The following is a 12,237-nucleotide window of genomic DNA, read 5'->3' as shown; positions in this document are numbered from 1 at the left end:
CCTAAAATTAACAGAAACTTCATTTGGAAAACCATTTATTAACGTTTTTATTGCAGCTTTCATCATTTTTTCCCTCTCCAACAGCCTACCTCTATCCAAGTTCCCCTTCATACCCTTGTTATAAATTCATCTATTGGATCTTGTTAAAAACTGTTTAATAAAAACCATGACAATCAATAAAAAGCTTAAAGTAAAATAGGATAGAAACATGCAAGACACTATCAAAAAATCCTTAAGTGTGGATACACATAAAGGCAAAAATAAATTAGATGGGACTGAATTATTTGGTCAGGCTGATTTTCTGTGATTCACAAAGATCATCTTGCAGGGATGGGTACTTCTGGGTTTCACATCATTCTTGGAGGCAGAGCACCCTTTCTGATTGGTCAAGTCCTTCTGCTCTCTGGAAATGGTCTTAGAAACTCATTATAGACATGAACAACCTAAATGTCTACATTATCTAAGCAAGCTGTGTGTGTGTGTGTGTGTGTGTGTGTGTGTGTGTGTGTGTGTGTGTTACATTATGAGTTAAAAAGAAATGCAAAAACAAAAAATAAGTAGTTTCATTTATGGTCTGTCATATTGGCAAACATTATAAAGTATTACTCCAATCTGCTTGTGGGGTGCAAGCCGGTTACTTCCATACTCTTCTGGTGGGAATATTGTTATAGACTTTTTGAAAATAAATTAAGCAAACTACATAAAGATATGTTACTACATAAAGATACCAAATGATATTACTTCTAGAAAACTATTCTTAGCATGAAGCAGTCTGGGCAAGACTTCCAGAGTAGCAGAGTAAGGATCACCATAAATCTACTCCTTTAGGAAAATAACAAAAACACTGGAAAAATGGTCAAAATCAATATTTTCAAGGCTACAGAGTTAACCAAAGGCTTTCAGTAATCTGAAGATTTTACTTTAGAAAAATGCTGAACTTGGAGCAGCAGGATTTGTGGCATTACAACCAGACCTACTCCCATCCCCATATCTATATCTCTGTGGTAGTCTTGAAAACTAGGAGGCTTGCATGCCTTGGAGGATGCCATCTGGGATTTAATCCTTCAAATCATGAAACCCCAGAGCATTATCGCTACTGAGATCTGTTTCACAGCTTTTTGGAAAAGCCCATTTCCAAGATGTTTTCATTGTATTGATTTCCAGTGGAATTCAACTCCATTGGAAAAACCAAATTTTCAGAGTACTTATCAAAAATAATCCATGGCAACTATTTTTCATCACAGTCGACGGAGGCTGTGATATTGAAATGGAGCAGGACCCTACGGTCCTTCCCCCCCCCGCCCCTCGCCGAGTCCTCAGCCTGCCTTCTGTCTGGGGGGAAACTTTAGCCAAACAAGTTTAATCAGAGAAGCAAGACAATGCAGAAACAAAGAAAAACAGTCAAAAGAGACCAAATAATAATAGTTTAGTCATTAAGCCAGGTCAAGGACTTTATTGCCTCCTCAAGGGCTATAGATAACATTCTGAGCCATAGCCTGTGAGCTGTCTTACAGACACTGAAACCCCCACCAGGTGAAAAAAGTTAACTACATGATGACCAAACTGGAGCCATGACGTAAGCTGCCACAATTCTGGCTTCAAAGAAATGGGAACAAACCGACCCTGGAACTAAAGACTAACTGTACTGAAAACAATCAACATGACGCTGATAAGACTACTGCATGACTAATTTCAAAATGTCAGAGCTGACTATGCTGTTTCTGCATGTAGCCCCCTCCCTCCTTTTATGAAAGGTCTATAAAATCTCTTGCCCAGTGATTGTCAGCGGGAGGAGTCAGCTTTTGAACAGAAGTCCACCCTCCCCCCACCCCCAGGTTGCTAGCCTCCAAAATAAAGCAAACTTTCCACCAACCTTGCCTCTTTGCTGGCTTCTGAGCAGCGAGCAGTCGGATTCCCACTTTCGGTAATGGTTTTTTTGACGTCCAACGTGAGGCTGCCGCGTTCTCGCGAGGCTGCTGCGTTCTCGCGAGGCTGCTGCGTTCTCGCGACATATAGCTCTCCCGGGGTTTTCCAGAGTAGAGCCGCGGGTCGTGGCTATGGCTTGGGGTGGTTGCGATGAGCCAGGTGCTTGTGGTTAGCTGGCCCCAAGAGGGGGATTTTGGGAGACGTTCCTAGCGGCTGCCGAAACCATTTGTTTCGGGGATCCTCCCTGTTTCTCCCCTGCTCCTACTACTAGCTGCCAACTTACGCTTTTCCTTGGTGGAACGGAAACATGCATCTGGATGAGCTAACGAGCTACAAGACTGAGAAAGTCCGCAGGTAGGGCACAAGGGCAAACTTCTCTTTTGAGCATGAAGTGCTATTTGGGCATTTTGCCAATTGGTTCTGACGTGGGTCTGATGTTGAGGACCGTTTGTGAACACAAAGTGCTATTGGACATTTTTGTCAATTGGTTCTGACGTGTGTCTCATATTAAGGACCGTATGTGAGCATGAAGTGCTATTGAGCATTTTTGCCAGTTGGTTCTGATGTGCCTCTGACGTTGAGGACTGTTTGTGAACATGAAGTATTATTGGGCATTTTTGCCTATTGGTCATGACGTGTGTCTGACGTCAGTGACTGTGTTAGGGAAGTGTTTGGGACTCCATTGAGTCATCCTCTTGGCAAATTTGTGACAGTTCTGTCTTCTGGTGTGTGAATGTATATTCCATTTGTGTGACTGCTATTTTTGTTGTATTTTGTAAAATGGGAAATTCAGGTTCAATTCATTAGAAAAATTTTAGCGATGAAATTATGACTCGAAAAAAAAGATAATTTTTTTAACAAGGTATAACAAAAGTATTCTTCAGACTCCAGAGAAAATTGGTTAAGATGAAACGCTTTTGAAACTCCAAAACTGGATCTTTTTACATATGCAGTTAGAAAAGCTAGCTTGATAAAATACTGTTTTCAGAATTCTGACCCTGAGAGAACAAATATATGCCTAAGAGAAGGCTTGAAGTTAATTCTTATCATGTCCTTGAAATACAAACATAGCCCACTGTGCCTGAGACTTCAGCCTTGGGTTACTTAGTAGAACTTCAGAAGATGTTTGGGTTTATTAAACACACAACTTGTGCCATATTAAAGAGAAATTATGCTATGAAAAAAATGTAAGCTTTCAGAGGTTATAAAATATGTTCTTAAGTGTGCCAATCAGTAAATGCTGAACAGTTCAATTATTTGTTTCTTGGTTTTGTTAGGGTGTTTAAGGGTTAAAAATTGTGATATGTAATTAAAGCTACTAAAAATGATAAGAGAAGCATTTTAGTATGTAAAACAAGTAGGATATGTGTTGTCAGCGAGAAAAGGTATAAAAAGTGGAGATACTTTTATTGAAGAAAAATGATAATTTTTTTCTAGAGCTGGTTGTTTCTGGATGGGGAAAAATAAGGGATAAATCATGTGAATACAAAAAGTGGATAAAATGTTTGTGAAAAAAGGAAACTTTGAGAAAAAATTTTGGATGTTGTCAGGAGTGATTATGATTAGATTGGATTTAATTAGGTAAATGAGCTTTGTTATTAATAGTAAGCTGGTACAAGACTGGAGTTTGGTTTTCTTTCTCCCTGTTAAGAGAACAAAATTTTTCTGGAATATCAAGCTGCTTTTTATAACAGATTGTAAGTTTCTTTCTCTAGCTAACTTTGAGTATTCCAAAGGGCCCCTAGGCATCTCAGAAGAAATATTAAAGTAAGTAGGATTATTTGGTATGTTAAATTATATGGAAAACATTTGATAACTTTCAGACCATAGTGTCTGTGGAAAAACTTTAGCCAAACAATAAGTTTAATCAGAGAAGTGAGAAAATGTAGAAACAAAGGTAAACAGTCAAAAGAGACCAATTAATAATAGTTTAGTCATTAAGCAAAGTCAAGGACATTTACTGCCTCCTCAAGGGCTATAGGGCTACATTCTGAGCCATATCCTGTGAGCTGTCTTATAGATACTGAAACCCCCACCAGGTGGAAGAAGTTAACTACAAGATGACCAGACTGGAGCCATGACATAAGCTGCCACAGTTCTGAGAACTGTCTTCAAAGAAATGGAAACAAACTGACCCTGCAACTAAAGACTAACTGTATTAAAAATAATCAACATGACGCTGATCAAACCACTGCATGACCAATTTCAAGATGCGTGTCAGAGCTGACTGTGCTGTTTCTGCATGTAGCCCCCCTCCCTCCTTCTACAAAAGGTCTATAAATGCTCTTGCCCTCTGACCATCAGTGGGAGGAGTCAGCCTTTGGACAGGAGTCCACACTCCCTCCCCTAGGTTGCTAGCCTCCAAAATAAAGCAACCTTTCCTTTCCACCAACTTTGCTTCTTTATTAGCTTCTGAACCTCGAGCAGCTGGACCCCCACTTTCAGTAACAATATCATTTGTTAAAACAAGATCTTGGCCAGAAACATTTGGAGAATGAAATGTGCATAGGGAATTCTGAAAACATATTCCTGGGAATTTAGAAGGCTGAATATATATGCCAAGCTACACACATGGTCAAGAGACCTGACAGGGTACCAATCTCTCATTGCTGTCTAACTTGAGGTCCTGCACAGGAAGTGAAGGCTTAACAGATTTGTGAAGTGCCTGAGCACCGAATGCATGCCCCAGCACACACACATACACACACACACACACACACACACACAGCACTTGGCAAAGGGCGGAAAACTTATTGTTTAAGGCATTTAAGAGAAATTAACCAATCATCTGACTCCATTTAGCTAACTGAATGCAGACTTCAGTGACTCACACATCAGGAAATACAGAATCCGTCCAGGAAAATCAGTAAACAAAATACAAACAACAATAGCAACAACAACAAGTTCTAAGTAGGGGAAATACGATTTCCAGAGCTACCACCTTACATTATCTAAAATAAACAGTTTTGGCAAAAAGTTATGAGACATACAAAGGACAGTACACGAATACACAGAGAAAAACAAAATTAATAGAAACTATCCCTGAGAGGGCACAGATATTGAACTAAGTAGACAAAAACATTAAAATAGTGATTTTAAATATGCTCAAAGAAATAAATGTACCTGTGTCTAAAGAATTAATGTATGGCAATGATGTCTCACCAGATATAGAATCAAAGAAACAAAGGAAGGGAGGGAGGGAGGGAGGAGAGAGGAAGGAAGAAAAGAAAGAAGTTGTGGGGGGAAAACAAACAGAATGAAGCAGTATTATTCTCAAATATTTAAACACAAAAATGTTTATTACAGCTTTGCTTATAAGGGAAAAATGATGGAAATAACATTAAAAAAACAAGCAGTTTAATTTCATTGTTTTGATGTGGAGAATTGAGTCAAATATTCTGAAGAAGTTCAATCGTTTAATAAATTTATGCTTGACATCCAGAGGTAAGAGCTGTGAACACACATCTCTGCAGAATTAAACAATGTTAATTTGCGTTTTAAAAACAGTTAATTTGTTGGTCAAGAGGTTAAGGATTATTCACATATATTACCTGAATTTCATTAGTGCACCTCTGCATAGCTTTCTTTGTTAAAGATGAGAAAATAATAACTAGTTACCAGAAAATTAATAAAATACTCTAAAGTCAAATTTTAAAAAATGTCAAATTCTGGCTCAAAAATGTAACATGTATTTGTATAAAGTGAACTTGTTTGTTTGGCTTCTGTTTGTTTTGGTAGACAGCTTATAGTTAGGTCTTGCTTTTCTTTTTTAATCCACTGACAATTTCTGTCTATAATGGTGTATTTAGACCATTCCCATTTAAGTGAACACTGATATAGCTGGATTAAAATGTACAATGTTTGTAACTGATTCTATCCATTGTACTTAACATTTTATTTCTTCGGTTTTTTTCTTCCTTTCTTATTCTCCCCTCTCTTATTGAATTGAGCATTTAAAAGATTCTGTTTTCTCTCCTGCCTTAGCATATCATTTATATTTCTTTAAAAATATTTTTAGTACTGTAAGTTGCCTTACAGTATTTTAGTTGCCCTAGTACTATTAATATGCATGTACAGCCAATCCGTGTCTATATTCAAGAAACACTATATGTACTACTTCAAGGGTAGTTCAGGTACCTTATAACAGAGTATTCCCAATTTCTCCCTTCTGGCCTTTATAAAATCTGTGACATTCATTGAACTTATCTATCTTCTATAACCATGTAATATATTGTTTCTATCATTACTGTGAACATTTATATATTTTATCAAATAAGAATAAGAAAAAGAAAGGAGTTTATTATCCCTTCATTTTATTACTTATCTTGTGCTTTTCTTCTTTCTTCTTCCTTTTTTAAAATATATATTGAGTTCTGATCTATGTTATTTTCCTTTATTCAAAATGTCTTGAGGGGCAGGTATGCTGTGATGAGTTCTCTATGTTTCAGTTTTTCGAATAAAGTCTTTATTTCTCCCTCACTTTGGAGGATAATTTTGCTGTATATATAATTCCAGATTTATAGGTTTTTTTCTTTAAATATTTCCCTTTGCTTTTCTTGTTTGTATGGTTTTTGACAAAAGTTGGCTCTAATTCTTATATTTTTTTCTTCTGTAGGTAAGGCATATTCTCCTCTCTCCTCCGGCTTCTTTCAGGATTTTCTTTTCATGTTTGGTTTTCAGCAGTTTGAATAGGATATGCATGTTGTTTTCAAGTGCAATGGTTTCTTTTGATTTTGAAATGGATCCATTGTTTTTAGTCTAAGTGGCACAATTACTTTTAAAACATTATGGGCTTCCTATGTATTAGATAGAAACTGACTCATTATGGGGGGGTGGAGAGAGAGAAACATTGTCACAAATCTTTGTGAATAGGCCCCTTTCAACTTCAGTCTGTCAGTCAGGGTACTATGGGCCAACACCAGAGTAGTTCTTAGAAGTCCTGTTATAGTGTTCTGAGATTACTGGACATGTTCCGAAGATACTCTGAAGATGCTCTGAAGCCATTTTCTCTCACTTAGAGGACCTATGAAGCACCACTTAAACCTTTTTGAGATCTTAACAAATGTTTTTATGACCTTAACTATGACACTGTGTTTTACTGTCAGTGTCCTAAATTTGATCCTTATTCTGAGGCCATTTTTATTTGAGAATATTTTTTTCTGGGAAACAACATGGATGAGAAATAATTTTATTTTCCAACAGAGAAAGTCCTGGCTACTTTATATTTCTTTTATACTCTGTTTGAAAACGCAACATTTCCTTCTCAAGCTCATCCCTCTCCTCTCATACTTAATCATACTTAATTTAGAGGCAGCTAAAGGAAACTATTTGGTACTTTCACCGTCTGCTTGGAAATCCGATTAGCCAGGTCCACCAGTTAATTAAATATCCTGTTGTCCATGTTACCACAGAGGATAATATCATTAATTTACTAACAGCATATAACTTGGGCTCTTTTTCCTCCGGCCTCTCAAAGCAATTTTGCTACTGCTATTCCAGCCTTTCACTAACAATCTCCTCTTCAGGTCTTTGTTAAGTGCCTGATCCCAAAGTTATGGCATGGGTTTGTTGCAAAAGGACTCTACTTTTTGTTAGCAATTTCTACTTCAATTAGTGTTCCCTCTGTAATAATCCAGCCCCCAAATTATTGGCTTGACAAAACAAAGATTTAATTTCTAAGAACTCTTTAATCTGTACTGGGCTTACCTGGTAGTTTGTTTTTTTGTTTTCTGTTTTCTTTGCATGTCTTGCCAATGGTTATGTGAACAGCTACATTTAACTGGCAAGTTGTCTGCAATCTTGGTTCATCTGGGACACTCAAGCGGTTGGATTTCTCTCTCACTCCAAGTAGTTTTGAGGCATCTCTGTCTGAATGTAATCTCTCCATCTGGTCTTTTCATTTGGAAGTTCCAAAACAATAGCTAAACTTTGAACATGAAGAATCAGAGAAGCTGCTTGGCCTTCTTAAGGCTCTGGCCCAGTACTGGCACACTGTACAATCTGTCACTTTCAGTTTGGCTAAAGCAAGTCTCTGGCCCATCACCGATTCTAGAAGAGGCTACACAAGAGCATGACTAGTGAATGTCTCTGGTTCATTGATGGTAACCAATGTAATGGACTATCACAATTGCATAATCAGTATAACCAACGGTATAAAATAAGTCTGGGAAAAAATGGCTACAGCATTAAAAAATACTTAAAAATGTTTTCTGTGTTTTTGGTTTTGGTTATGATAGGATTTGGGAGATAAGTAGGGATAAGAATGGGATAAAAAGTTATCTGCTGTAATTTATTTACCCACTGAAATGTTATTTCTTTATAACAAAAATGTTTGCTAACACTACACTTTAAATAATAAAATTTCTAAATTGACATCTATAAATCCCATTTAGAGCTTGCTGCTACTGTCACAACTACTTTTAATGATAATTTTAATGATTTTTGTTGTTGTTTTACTGGTCTGATTTGAATTGTTGTTAACCAAAATAAAGAAAAGAAAGTGAATTAAATTGCTATTTGGTAAGTAGAAGTGAGGCATTTACTGTATAAGTCAGCAATGAAATAAGTCATGTAGTTGACCTCTAAAATGTCAGTTGAAACAAACGAAATCAAAGCAAACTGTGACTCCTATAAATAAATACATTAATGGCTTGCCTCTTAGTCAACAGGAATTTTAAAATTGAATGGCAACACCTGATTATGCATTTCTAAAATAGAAAGAGCCATATCATGTCTTGTTGTGTAAAACAGTGCATTACTCCAATTTGCACAAATATTTTCTTTAGAGGAGTCATGCTGTGTTTGCAATGATTTCATAATTTTCTAGCCCAACTGCATGCTGTGACTTAAATATAAGTGTGGGCTAATGGGAAAAAGTAAGGAGGAGAAAAATCACACATTATGACTAAAACCCAGAAATATACAGATGTGAAATTCTACATTATATTCCCAGATTTTCCATTTTCCATTTATGTTCATATAACAAAATGTTTATCTGGAGTCTAAATGGATTTTCAGGGCTACATATATTGTAGATACCTTACTTAATCCTGGTTCAGACAAAAATAATTCTAGTGTTTAGATAACTCCCAAGAATATGGCAATGTTTAAGAAAAAACATTTTATCACGTATCTATGGAATACATCCTGTTATGTTTAAGAAAAATATATCACGTATCTATGGAATATGTCCTGTTATGAATTTTATTTATAGGAATAACATGTGAAGCAATTAATATTAATTTCAATATAATAGATGGGTTTATCTGAAAACAAAACCAAGATGCTTAACACTAAATTCTAAATATTTTGTGAGGGTGAAAAAGGAATATATTTTATGTATTTATTTATTTTTAGAGTAAAAGGAAGATTTTGCACTACATGCCATTTTTTATTGAAGTATAGTTGATTTACAATATTGTGTTAGATTTGGGTGTACAGCAAAGTGATTCAGTTAGACATATATATGTATATATCTATATTCTTTTTTCAATTATTTTCCATTATAGTTTATTAAATACAAGCCATTTTTAAGAGAGAATACCAAGACTAGTAAGAAATAAGATGTCCTTTTTTTTGGTGGGGGATCAAGACGTTCTAATTGATAATTATATAGGAGTATTTCAGAATTGCTGCTTGTAGTAGTGAATGTTAATGACATCTACATATAGAAAAAATTAAAGAAAAATCAAGGCAGTGATGGTATAAAGAGACCCACTATTGATGACTGCTTACCTGGGTGTTTTACATGTCTCCTGAATAATGATAAATAAACTTTATTACACGAATTGTATTCGTTTTCTCACAAAATAATGAACCTCAGACTTAATCATTTTTAGTATTTTCCTAATGGCAGATACTGCATTCCTAGTATGCTTCCTACTTTTCTGTCTTGATAATCATATCTAGTTATAGCTATCAGACCACAGCAACACCACAATGCCAATAACTGGAAGTACCTAAGGCTTAAGATTCCTAAACAAAATATATTTTCTCATAGTTTATTCTCCAGTTTTCTGGTTAGACAGTGTTGAGAAGGAATGGTTTTAAACCCCATTAGTAGTAGATTCTTGCTCTGGACAAACCACTGTTCTTCATGAGGTCTCTCTGGGAAATAAATGTCCAGAATATAAAGTGATGTAAATTAACACATTTTTAGGTGTGACTTTGGCCTCAAGATTTTATATATTTGCCTGGGATAAACTAAGTGACTAAGTGACTAAGTTTCTCTATCTGTGACTCTTTATCTGTGACTTAAAGAAGTGTTAATCTGAACACTCAATCTCAGCTTTTCTAGAGACTATCTTGGATGGCAAGAAGAAACAGGAAGGAAGAAAAGATATAAAAAGAGAGAATAATGGACAACACTTGAGGAAGATTTGACTAGGAAGCAGTCATAGCCGAATCAAAATCAATGACTCAAGCTTTCAAAGTAATAATGAGAGTTAGTGAGAAATCCACCCAATAGCACAGTGACCAATACAATATTACAAAAGGACCACTGAAATTCAGATTGCCTACAGGACTTGTCAGCCTACCTCACACAAACATCCCTATCTAAAATAATTTTATTTCATTAGGCACCTCTTCTGAGCATCCACATAGTTAAATAAGAAGATTAATCTATTGAAAAATTATTTATCAGTGATCTGAATTTCAAAATAATATTGAACATTTACTCTATGAAAAGTATTAGAAGAGGTCCTATGGTCTACAAGATAAGGTCCCTTTGTTTTCAAAGATTGCCCTCTAACAAGGGATGATGCAATATGTATACAACAAAGAAAAAGGATGCACCACTTACTGATTACCCACTACATACCTCAAAATTACTTAAGCATTTTATATATGTCACTTAATTTAGTTCTCAAGAAAGCGGGGGCGGGGGGGGAATTCAAACTCATGTTTCACTCTAAACTCATCTTCTTTCTTTTGTGCCATCATTTCTAATAATATGCTTAATATATAATGGTATTCCATGAGCATAAATTTCAGTTTCTGCTATATCTGTTTTTAGGAAATGGAACATATATCCTCAAATGCCAGGAAGTCTCATTAGAGATCATGTAGCATTTGGTGCATGATAAATCATTTCATGCCCACATTTGTAAGTGTTCAGCATGCAGAGAAAACTTCTACCTTGAAGCATATGGTCTATTGATAAGAGCTAAGATGTTGTTTTATTACTATAATAATTTCTGCATATATTTGTAGTGCCTACCATATTTATGATATATAATACAGTTATAATACTAAAGGTAATACTAACGTGTTGTATGGTTATTATGTCCAGGTATTAAGCTACATAATTTCATATCCTTTATTTCATTTAATTCTCATAGCAATCCTAAGGTAGTAGCATAATTATTTTTAAAATTTCCAAGTAAGAAATGGGGTTTATAGATGTTAAGTAATACATCCAAATCACATAAGTGATCAGAACACTGAAAAGATTTCAACATCTTATTTATCACACAAGCTAATTCACTATGCATAAGAAAAAATTGTTTTAAATGGAAATGCTCTTGAATTACCTAACTCAGACAAACAAAAAATTTAAATGCTCAAAATGATGAAAACCACAGCTTTCAGTTTCAACAACTTATGGAAGAGGCATCTAAGGTGAAATAACTAATTCTATTGGAATAGTTTAATTCACGGACACATGAATAATAATAAAAAACATTTAATGTTTCTTACTTTATGACACTATATCTATACAAATTGAGTTTTCATATTATTCTCCAACAGAAATCAAACGTAAGATTGGACTACATGTCTCACTAAACCAGTAGATTGTACTTAGTAACATATTAATATTAAATTGTTATGTAACTTTAAAATAGAACTTATTAAACTGAAACTACCAATTCTATTTTATTTAAATATTTAAAGGCAATGACCTTTAATCAATTTGACATTTTCTTATTTATTTTTTCCTTATTATGTGTGACACAATAAATAGGACTTTAAAATTATCTGCTATTGAAGTTTTATTAGGTAGAATAAAGTAAGATGGCTAGGGAATATGTAAGCAATCTCTCAAGAAATTCCAAAAGTAATTGTCAATGATTATACCCCTTTTCACTGTGAGATCACTATAGTGACAAATATCAACATGAACTTTATACTTATAAAGAAAAATGACACAGAGCCACAGGTTTGCTTATATTAAGCAAATAGAAATTTTCAGTGCAGTCATACTATATATCAGGGATTAGCAATGTTTATTTGTGACAGATGAAGTGCAACCTTCTGTATTTAACATTCAGAGAAGGCAGGAGGGCTGAGCAACCCATCTTGAGGCACAGG

The 12,237-nt window shown here is 35.1% G+C and overlaps 1 long non-coding RNA gene across 1 annotated transcript; it reads left to right on the top strand.

The window, feature by feature from the left end:
* The first annotated feature begins 2,638 nt into the window (after positions 1-2,638).
* On the top strand, positions 2,639-10,971 carry LOC125960732 (uncharacterized). The gene is made up of 3 exons (XR_007470701.1): positions 2,639-2,651; positions 10,223-10,357; positions 10,943-10,971. It is a non-coding gene; the product is annotated as an uncharacterized LOC125960732 (long non-coding RNA).
* The last annotated feature ends 1,266 nt before the right edge of the window (positions 10,972-12,237 follow it).

Source organism: Orcinus orca, chromosome 12 (assembly GCF_937001465.1).
Source record: "Orcinus orca chromosome 12, mOrcOrc1.1, whole genome shotgun sequence".
Lineage (NCBI taxonomy): Eukaryota > Metazoa > Chordata > Mammalia > Artiodactyla > Delphinidae > Orcinus > Orcinus orca.
Note: the sequence above shows the minus strand (reverse complement) of the source record. Positions and strands in the feature narration are given on the sequence as shown.